Source organism: Camellia sinensis, chromosome 10, assembly GCF_055761805.1.
Source record: "Camellia sinensis isolate YWXY chromosome 10, ASM5576180v1, whole genome shotgun sequence".
NCBI lineage: Eukaryota > Viridiplantae > Streptophyta > Magnoliopsida > Ericales > Theaceae > Camellia > Camellia sinensis.
The window spans coordinates 160,438,856-160,449,421 of NC_138970.1; the positions used below are offsets into that span (position 1 = coordinate 160,438,856).

Below are 10,566 nucleotides of genomic sequence, written 5' to 3' on the forward strand. Positions count from 1 at the left end.
TTATTGGAAACTCTCATTTGGAGTTTAGTCTAACAAGTTCTTATTTTAAATTAATACAAGTGAAAGTATTGCTTTTTTTTGGTAATATGTTCCGGAGGATTCCATTATGTAATAAGGGAATGGATTTTGTGACTACTGTACCCTTTATTTTGTGGCTGGAAACGTTTTTGGAAGGGATTGTTTAAATTCTATTGATTACGTTGATTCAGTATGCACGTTATGTGAAGATCATGTATGAGCAGATTTTTAGGGATGACAAGATTCGTGAGTATTTGAATGGTGTGTAGAAGGGGTAGGGCAAGACGTGCACGTTTGTTTGGTGGTGTATTCAGCTGTCTGCTTCAACGCTGTAGTTCGTAGTATTGTGTTCTTGGATTGCGATGACAGTAATGTTGTTGGTTATCTATTTGTTCTGTTATTGGTTTTAGTTTGGGGGAGTGAACATTGACATGTGGTTCGCGATGTCAGCGATGTGTAAACACATGTATCACATTGCGATGTTTACACCCCATAAACAACTGATTTCTTCGATACGTTTTGGCGGAAAGCATAATGATAGTTTTTTTTTTTTTGGATTTTCAGTGTGCAGTAGTGCATGAACACATTGCGAAGTAATGTACATCTAATGTGGAATCGACGAACGTGATTTTTCATATTTAATCTACATTTTTGGTTCTGTTGCGGTGTAGGAATGATGGACAATATCATGTTGTTGTGTTCATACGGGAGTCACAACGTTGCCATTATGGTCTGTGCTAATTTCACGTTTAGTAGTTTGGTTGATAATATTTGCGAACATTTTAGTGGCCTGCATCCTTATTCGGCGTCAATGTCATTCAAGATTCCCAAGTATAGTAATTTCAAGATAGAAAATGATTCGGACTTCGAGAACATAGTATGCCTCGCTAGGTCATTTCGACTAGATCATATGGACCTCCATGTAGAGAATTAGGGATAATTTCAAAAGGTCAAACGTAGCAGGGGTGTGAATGACGTACGCGACGACACAGTCAATGATGAGGAGGAAATGACAATATACATTGATGAGAACGCTAATTTGCTACCTAATTTGCAAACTCGACCCCTAAACGCAAATATTAGTAAATATCCAAACATATCAACCTCACCAAGAATAACAAAACTACCCACAACAATTTGGGGCTATGTTTTCCGTTTTAGATTTGATGGGATTTGGGGGATTTTTGATGTACATCACTCACGCGCAGACGGTTCAACCCCATAACTACACCGCGAAATGGGGGATTTGATTACGCCAAACATGTGATACACAACAATTACAAAATGCACCGTTGATTTTGGAAACTAAAATCTGACATATTTACCATCACAACAGCAACGTAACAATGACGATAAAATTCCGTTCAAAAACCTTAGATCGGTCGTCCAAAATGCCCAACAAGTATGTCGTCCAAATGTGAGTCACACCAACAGAAATGTATTTTGGTGGGAAACCCAATTCGACAGACTCGCCACATTATGGTAGCCGAGCGGAATCTCAATTTCAAGGGTTCACACCTCATGGAATAATCAAAATGTGGGGCTTCAATAGTTGGGTTTGCAAAATGATGTGGGTCATCAAAACGTGGGTTAGCAAAACAATGTGGGTCATCATAATGTGGGTCACCCAACATAAACTATTAAACCTATAAAGCATTATAGTAGGCTTTTTTCAAATGTTACATTCACGTAAATCACGAAAACAAAATATCAAAAAACAAATACAATACATAAATGGGCAAAAACGTAAATCTCCAAATAATGGAACCTTTGTGTGTACAAAATTAAATATGAAACTGATTAGATTACAATTTCACATTTTGAGATCTATGGGTCAATACTTATAATTAGAATTTCTATGTTCTTATAAAATTTTCATCTTAATCAAATTCATACGAAAAAAGATATTTTCTTTTCTTTTCCTTTCCTTTTATTTCGCTTTACTTTCTATCATTTTCACTTTCCATATTTTATTTCTTTCTAATCAAATGGAGCCGGGTTTGGATTCTCTCCAATTAGTTATCTCAATTTGAGAGAGCGTTTGGATTTAATGGGCCAATTTTGAGGCCGATCTCAATGATCCGAATAGTTTATTTTTTAAAACTTGTTGAGTAAAATATTAATATAAAAAATTAAAATAATTGGATATTGGTAATTATATGTTTAACGGGAAAGGCTTCTCTCTAGTCATTGTGTGTACTGGAGCGTACTGTTGGGCCCGTGGGGTTCACCACGGGTCCCATTTCGATGATCCAAACCATTCAATGTATAAAACTCTTCAAGTACTTCATACCTGCAAAAAATCAGTAACCCCTTAATTGGATCACATTTTTGTTAATAATTTATTTTTAAAATCATATTTACCATTGATCGGATATGAACAAGGAACCTACCAGATTCCAATTGTTAGAGAAACTAAGAGGTAACACAATTTAGGTAACCATTAGCAATAACACTACTGTGAAAAGGACAAAAACTTGCAAGAGCTTTTGGGCTGCAAGGAAGTATCCAAGAAGACCATGCAATGCTGTATAGAAGCATCTACATTGAAGGCCATAAATAGTAAATCAAAACCTTGCATGCTTTGGTTGGAGTTTCTGAGTAGGTAAATTATGCAACTATAGGCAATTTATGTATATGAGGGAATTACCTGGAAAGAGAGAGAGCTTTCAATTGGATATGTAGGAGAATCTCTCTCTCTCTCTATATATATATATATATTATGTATGTATGTATGTGTATAACAGAGGTATGATCCAAGGTTAGAGAGAGAGAGAGAGAGAGAGAGAGAGAGAGTTTAGCTGTGTGTGAGTTGGTTTTTTTGGTGAGAGAGTCTCAGTCCTAACAGTTTCTATATGTGACTGCCACCAAACTCCATTACCGCCACACCAACTTTCGGTATACTAAAACCGCCCATTACACAAAGAAGTAAGAAAGCGAGGCAGTGTAGGGCGAAGTAGGAAGTGAGGTAAAGAGAACGGCGACAGAATGAAGTAAAACCGTCAAGAATTGAAAAAGATATGAAATCTGAAAGATAGCTCGAAGAAAAGTCTTATTTTTTTTTATCAACTTTTGGAGCTCCAATAGCATGCAAAAAGAGAAAGAATGAGATGTGTGAAATGTGATACGAAAACTAGACTGTGAGTTGAATCCAACGACGTAAAAATAAGGCAAAACGGAGTTATGACGAAGGAGATAGAAGGGCTTGAAGTTGTGGTTGGTGGTGGTTTGCTAGTAAGAAATGGTGAATCTGCATCTTTCTTTTGAAATTTTGGGCTAAAATGTAATTTTTTTAACTTTTTTCGTTTCAAATGCGACGGCAATAACAAAATTGATAGTAACTTAAATAGTATGAGAATACGCATGAAAATAAGAATAATCTGGGAGGTCATTGAAAATCGTATAAAAATATAAAGGTAAAAATAAAATAATCTATTAAATTTATTCATAGTGATGTGAAGAAAGATAAATCTCACACAATTGAATGTGTAATAAATCAAAAATTAACATGTATTATATTACATTATTGTGGATCAAATTATGAGAAAAAAAATTTGAGTCTTAATCATTAAAAAAGAGTGCTGCTATTAGCACCTGTCAAAATTCTTTGGACTCCCCATTTTATAATTTTTTTTATTACAATTATACCCTAAAGTAAAATTATATTAAAAGACATTATTAAATGGAACACCCATCTATCAACAAGAACTAATACTCTATAATATTGGACACCCACCACCACCCCTACCTCCAACTCCAACTCCAACTATACGTATTCCATGTTTGTAAACCCCAAACCTATTACTTTTCATAACCAACTAATATAAACCCTAAATCTATTATTTTTCATAATCATCTTAAATCCTGAATGTGTCATCTTCATCACCATCATCAACACTATTGAACTTGAAAGTTTTGCTTCAAGTAAAACGTATACTTCATCACTTATTTTACTGTGTAGAGCAATGGAGGATGAGGACAACAATTCTAGTGAGACCGGCATTCCATTAATAAGTTTATCTGTCTTGTATTAACATTCTCGGTCGTTTTCGGTCGTTCTTATTTCGTTCGAACTGTTCGGTACTGGTTTGCTGACTGTTAGAATTATGTTCAGTAATACATTACTGAACATAATCCTTTCGTTTAATACATAGGTTCCGAACATTAATGCAGATAGTTAGTTATGTAATTTACTTTGTTAAACTAACTTAGAATGGAAAAGAGTGAATTGGAATGGATTTAAGTTATGTATTTTGAATGGATTTAATTCATGTTATTTTAAGTTGTGAATTGGAATGGATTCAAGTTACACAGTGATGAACAAATTTTGTTCGAACATACAGTGCTGACAGGATCATTATTGTTCGACAAAACAGTTCTGAACAAAATACATTTTTTCGGCTACACAATGGTGAACAAATTCAAAATCATCACTCGAATCTGTTGATCTCCTATCGAGATTCTTGAATTCAGGGCATTTAAATGAAAGCTTTAATCTGGTTCTTCTGCCTTGTTTCCAAAAACCCAGATGTAGAAACTGAGATTCTCAAAGAAATCAATAAGAAATCCGAAGCTCCGATCTACGAAGAAGTGAAAGACATGGTTTACACACACGTGTCACTGAGCGAGACCATGAGACTCTACCCACCCATCCCCATTGACAGAAAGCAAGCTTTAAAGAACGACGTGTTACCAGATGGGACAGTAGTGAAGAAGGGTATGAGAGTGAATTACCATCCTTACGCAATGGGGAGGTCGAAGGAATTGTACTGGACCAAAGCTCCATACGCTGAAGATTGAGTGAGTCAGGAAAGGAGAGGGATGAAAAATTAGGTAGGTGTGCATTTCATTTTGAAAATATTATGAATATGGGTAGATTTGGTAATAAGTGGAGTGTCCAAAAAAATATTATTAAAATTTAGGATTTAGGGTTGGGATCCAAAGAAATGGAGAGTCCAAAAAATTTTGGTAAGTGCTAATAGCAGCACTCTTAAAAAAATTGAGTCTTAATCATTTTACAAAATGAATATAACAAACCCAAAACGATAAACAAAAAAAGAGTCAACTTATTAGCTTATTTACGTCACACTATCTCTCTATTTTTTATACATTTGTTTGTAATAAGTCAAAAAAAAAATAATGTTAAAGTGATCCCATACTCCTCTCTAATTTCACATCATTAGAGATGAAATTGAGAAAACAAAATTAAAGAGATAAATCATTATGCCACAAACGAAACCCAAGTGATAGCCATCCTTAGAAAAAGCTTCCAGCATTGGAAACGTTTTGAGAAAAGAAATGACTAGTGCTACATACTCATAAATTGAACCCTTAAATTTACCCAAAGTGGTGTCACAAGAGAGATAAATCTCACACAATTAAATATGTGATAAATTAAAAATTAACATATATCGTGTCACATCATTGTAAATAAAATTATAGGGAAAAAAAATTGGATCTTAAACATTTTACAAAATGAATATAAAAAAAAAAAAATCAACTTATTAACTTATTTAAGTCACATTACTTATTTATTTAAGACACTTCCAAGTAAGGCTTAATAATGACCAATAAACAGAGCATGTGTAACTAGTATGACCCCTATGAGCACAAGGCTTTAAAATGTGTAAGCCCTCGTTTGGTTTTCTCAGAGGCTAAAAAAATACAAAAAGACAAAATAAATTATATAAGTCAATAAAATAAAATATAACCTTTTAATCATAATTATTACATTTTTTTCCTCACAAAAGTCAAAAAAAATCCCAAAAACAAAAACTAAACGAGACATGAAAAACCAAACTAAAAAAATCTCAACATAAAAAAGTTGACTATTTTAGCCAATGCCATACGAGCTCTAACTAGTATGACACCACCCACGATCCATCCATATCAACCACAACCCAATCCAGAGCAACTTATGTTTTTCTCCATAGCTCAAGGTGGTTCACCTTCTGGCCCTTTGACTTCGGGGATAGAAAACAAATTTTGTATCATTACGGGGATAGAAAAAATATTCTACTCTACAACACAGCTCTCGCCATCCTAGGCAGCCGAGGCAGCGGCGGCAGCCACAGATGCAGCAGTGAACGTCTCCTTCTTCTTCAAGAGTTGGTCTCCCCAGCTTTAAGCTCATCTGATTCACATCATCACGACTCATACCACCACTACTGTCAACAACAAAATTCTGGAGTTTTGGAGCATGAATATTCAAATATTGAAAGCCCATGCAATCTACAAGCTCTAACCGCACAAGCGATGGGGCACTGATTGTAACATCACCAACTTTTGGAGCATGAATATTCAAATATTGGAAAGCCCGTGCAATCTACAAGTTCTAACCACACAAGCGATGGGGCGCTGATTGTAAGAACGCGATCTATGCTGGAACCAAATGCTATTTTCTCAAGATGAAGGACTCGGAGATTCTGAAAGCTTCCAAATGATTTGTGGAATGCACAATTACGGAGCTTCAATCGTGTCAATTCACAGCACTCAAAGAGAAATAAAGAAAGCTCATATGTAGTAATATTCCAATTATCCAGGGAGAGTACCTCGATACCTTTCCATGACAGGAATGCTATCCAGTTGTTTATAAATGGCTCCCAGTTAAATTGCATGTCCGGAATGTGGAGAATAAACTTTCGAATGGGACCTTTAGAATGATGTTAGAGAATTTCAGTAAACTTTCTGCATCCATGCAATTGCATCGGGTTCAATCCATCGGCTGCGCTTTTCAAAGAGGCGTTTGTTAAGTATGAGTTGTGGATGTTCAGACCAATTACATGTACTTGACAAGATGCCTGTTCTTGCTGCGTCTTCAAAAGAAAAGTACTCTAGCATTTGGAGTTTCAACTCTATTGGCAAGGCACTGAACCCTGGATGCAATTCTTCAAAAGGAATGTACTCTAGAATTGTTTCTTTCAACCCTATTGGCAAGTCACTGAACCAAGAATGCAATTCTTCAGAAGAAAAGTACTCTAGAACTTCGAGTTTCAACTCTACTGGCAAGGTACTGAACCTTAACTGATCAGGTGGAGAATCATGGAAAGACTGTTGCTTCAATCGTTTATGTGCCTGTTCAAGAAAAAGGGACCCCAAGAGCAGTCAATGGACAACAAACTTCAGACAGATCTAGCTAGTGTTTGATAACTTAATTCAAAACTTAAAACTTAACATATTAAGTGAAAATTAAATAAATTCGTTTGACAACCACCATCAGTGTCACTTACAAAATTAAGTGACTCTTGAAATGTATGCTAAAATTTTTTTAAAAAAATTAAGTAGTTGGAAACTTAATGATTGAATTAATTCTTGGAGCATCTCCAATCCTCTACTTTTTAGATATTTTGGAGAGTCTCACCCCATAAAACCAACTCCAGCAGCTTCCCTAAAGAGGACACCTATTATAGGAAGTTGAACTGTCCCAGTTGCTCCTCAATTGTGGGGAGCTACTGTAGAACCCCCAAATATATAAAATTGTTTATTATTCAACTGCTCTTGGCCTCTTCACCAAACGACTCTAATCACAAACAAACAAGCAATCCTGTATTTTCCAACAGCTCTTTATCTTTTTGCTATTTTGTTTTTATGATATGTATTCTCTCATATATATACATACACAGGGATGGACCGAGGGGGTGGCTGCTGGAAGTGGCCACCCTTAAGTTTTGAAAAAGCTCCTTAAATATAGTGATATTAGTAATCAATATTTATAAATTACATGGGCTCACCCCTCCAAGATTTTTTTGAGAAATTTAGTACCTGCCCCCTCAAGATTTCTTTAACTCAATTTGCATTTTCAAGTTTCAATCTGTACTCTTCAACTTTAGATGTTATCCGTTATTTCTACCTCTTATTCTACTTGTTTGTTTTAGTTTTTTCCTTTATCGTTTTTGTTATTTCAATGCTCTCTTCAACTCATTTTCATCTCTATTTCAAAACTACTTCTACTTTCAGTTCTTCCTCTTCTTCTTATTTCTCTATTGTAGTTCTCTCTTTCTACTTCCTCTTCTTTGAGATCTTACATCCGATGGATCGTGTTCATCAACAAAGAGATCACATTACCATTGAGCATCATTTTCGAGTTGCTAATTTTACATTTACATGTGATACATTATTACAAGAACTAAAAAACTGATTTAAAGAGAATGTGATGGAGTTGTTTGTTTCTAGCCATAGGAATGATTATAGGTTTTTTGAAATTGAAGATATCTGCAAGCTTGCAAATAAATTTAAGTTGCATTTGTAATTTCAGTTACAAAATTAAACATTCCGACTTTCAAAAATCGTTAACAATATTTGAGTTTTGATGTTTGTAAAAACACGAAAGTTAACAATTTATCCTCTTGTCAATATAATGATTCGTCTTTTTTTTTAATCATCTCAACTATATTGGCACCAAAATACACACCCAGGTTATGCAAACCATAGTTCTATCTATTCATATATCTAGATCTAACTGCAAATGAAATAAAACATAAACAATAATAATTCTACATACCATTTTGTAGAAGACAGCGTCGCAAGCGAGCGAACGAGAGAGAGAGAGAGCTCTCAGAGAAGAAGGAACCAACACTTGAGAATCTTGATTCGTTGTCTGAGATAGTGAGAGAGCAAACGCCGCTCCGTGGAGTCGTCTCCAGCTGATGAGAGTAAAGTAACGATGGAAAACGAATGAAATGCGACAAAAGAGATTTTTCTAGGGTTTGTAAATGGGCTGTAATTTGGGCAAAAATAGATTACAGATTAAAAGGGGAATTCTATGTTAAAGAGTCACTGGGCTCTCTAGCTTAGCCCAATCTCTAGCTAGCCCATCTAATGAAGAACATTTTTATTACTTGAATGATACATAAGATGAGTAATTTTTTTTATTTTATTTTAGAGTGTTTTGGAATGTAGATTAAAAATTGATTTTTTGATTTTTTTAACTTTTTTAAAAAAATGTAAAAAAGTAAAAATGCGATGTGATTTAAAAATGGAGCTTTTTTGATAAATCCATTTTCTAAGAGTTTTATTCCATTCAACTAATATTCTTTTTGACTATTCCATTAGGTCCAATTTGAGATAAGAAGACCAAAATGTCCTTTTCATCTACTTATGTTCCATTTAGTTCACATTATTTTCTTATGTTTTAATAAGTTATATGGGTGACATAATTACCAAAATACCCTTAATGTGAATGTTCACACCGTCAATATAAATGTTTATATTGTCAATGTGTAGGGGCCCGGCTCATGTCGATCCTCGTGGGTGCCCGGAAAAATTCGAGTCGGACCGAGCCGGCCCACAAGCCAAAAAAATAGGCCCGACCCGGCCCGTTGATAATATGAATATTCACATTGACAAGTTAACATTCACATTGATAGGAGTGTAAAATTGGCCTACGGCCCGTGGGCAGCCCAAAACCAGCCCGTCGCCCGGGGCGGGCCCGGGCCGGCCCGTTTACAATATGAATATTCACATTGACATATTAACATTAACATTAACATTAACATTGACAAGAGTGTAAAATTGGCCCATGACCCGTGGGCAGCCCGGGCCCGGGACCGGGTCAGGGCGGGCCCGACCCGGCCTGTTGACAATGTGAATATTCACATTGACAAGTTAACATTCACATTGATAGGAGTGTAAAATTAGCCTGCGGCCTGTGGCCGGCCCGAAACCCGCCTGCGGCTCGTGGGCTGCCCTGGGCGGGCCCGGCCCGACCCGTTGATAATGCAAATATTCATATTGACATGTTAACATTCACATTGATAAGAGTATAAAATTAGCCCGCGCCCCGTGGCTGCTCGAAACTAGCCCACGGCCCGTGGGCGGCCCGGAGCGGGCCCTACCTGGCCTGTTGACAATGTGAATATTCACATTGACATATTAACATTCACATTGATAAGAGTGTAAAATTGACTCGCGTCCCATGGGCAGCCCGGGGCGAGCCCGGTCCGGCCCGTTGACAATGTGAATATTCACATTGACATATTAACATTCACATTGATAGGAGTGTAAAATTGGCCCGTGGCCCGTGGACGGCCCGAAGCCCGCCCGCTGCCCAGGGCGGGCCCGGCCCGGCTCGTTGACAATGCGAATATTCACATTGACATATTAACATTAACATTAATAAGAGTGTAAGATTAGCCCGTGACCCGTGGGCAGCTTGAAGCCCGGCCCCGGGCTGACGCGGGCCCGACCCGTTGACAACGTGAATATTCACATTGACATGTTAACATTCACATTGATAAGAGTGTAACATTAGCCCGTGCCCCATGGCTGCCCAAAACACGCCCACGGCCCGTGGGCGGCCCGAGGCGGGTCCGGCCCGGCCTGTTGACAATGTGAATATTCACATTGACATGTTAACATTCACATTGATAAGAGTGTAAAATTGACTCGCGTCCCATGGGCGGCCCGAAGCCCGTGGGCCGCCCGGGGTGGCCCGGGTTTGGGTCTGGGCCTACCCCAGGCCGCGGGCGAGCTTCAGGCAGCGGACAAGTTTTACACTCCTATCAATGTTAATGTTAACATGTTAATGTGAATATTCACATTGTCACGGGT

At 37.1% G+C, this 10,566-nt stretch overlaps 1 long non-coding RNA gene across 1 annotated transcript; it reads right to left on the reverse strand.

The window, feature by feature from the left end:
- Positions 1-5,681: 5,681 nt before the first annotated feature.
- LOC145801404 (uncharacterized) lies at positions 5,682-8,915 on the reverse strand. The gene is made up of 2 exons (XR_014342824.1): positions 8,519-8,915; positions 5,682-7,092 (listed from the first exon to the last, which is right to left on the reverse strand). It is a non-coding gene; the product is annotated as an uncharacterized LOC145801404 (long non-coding RNA).
- Positions 8,916-10,566: the final 1,651 nt, after the last annotated feature.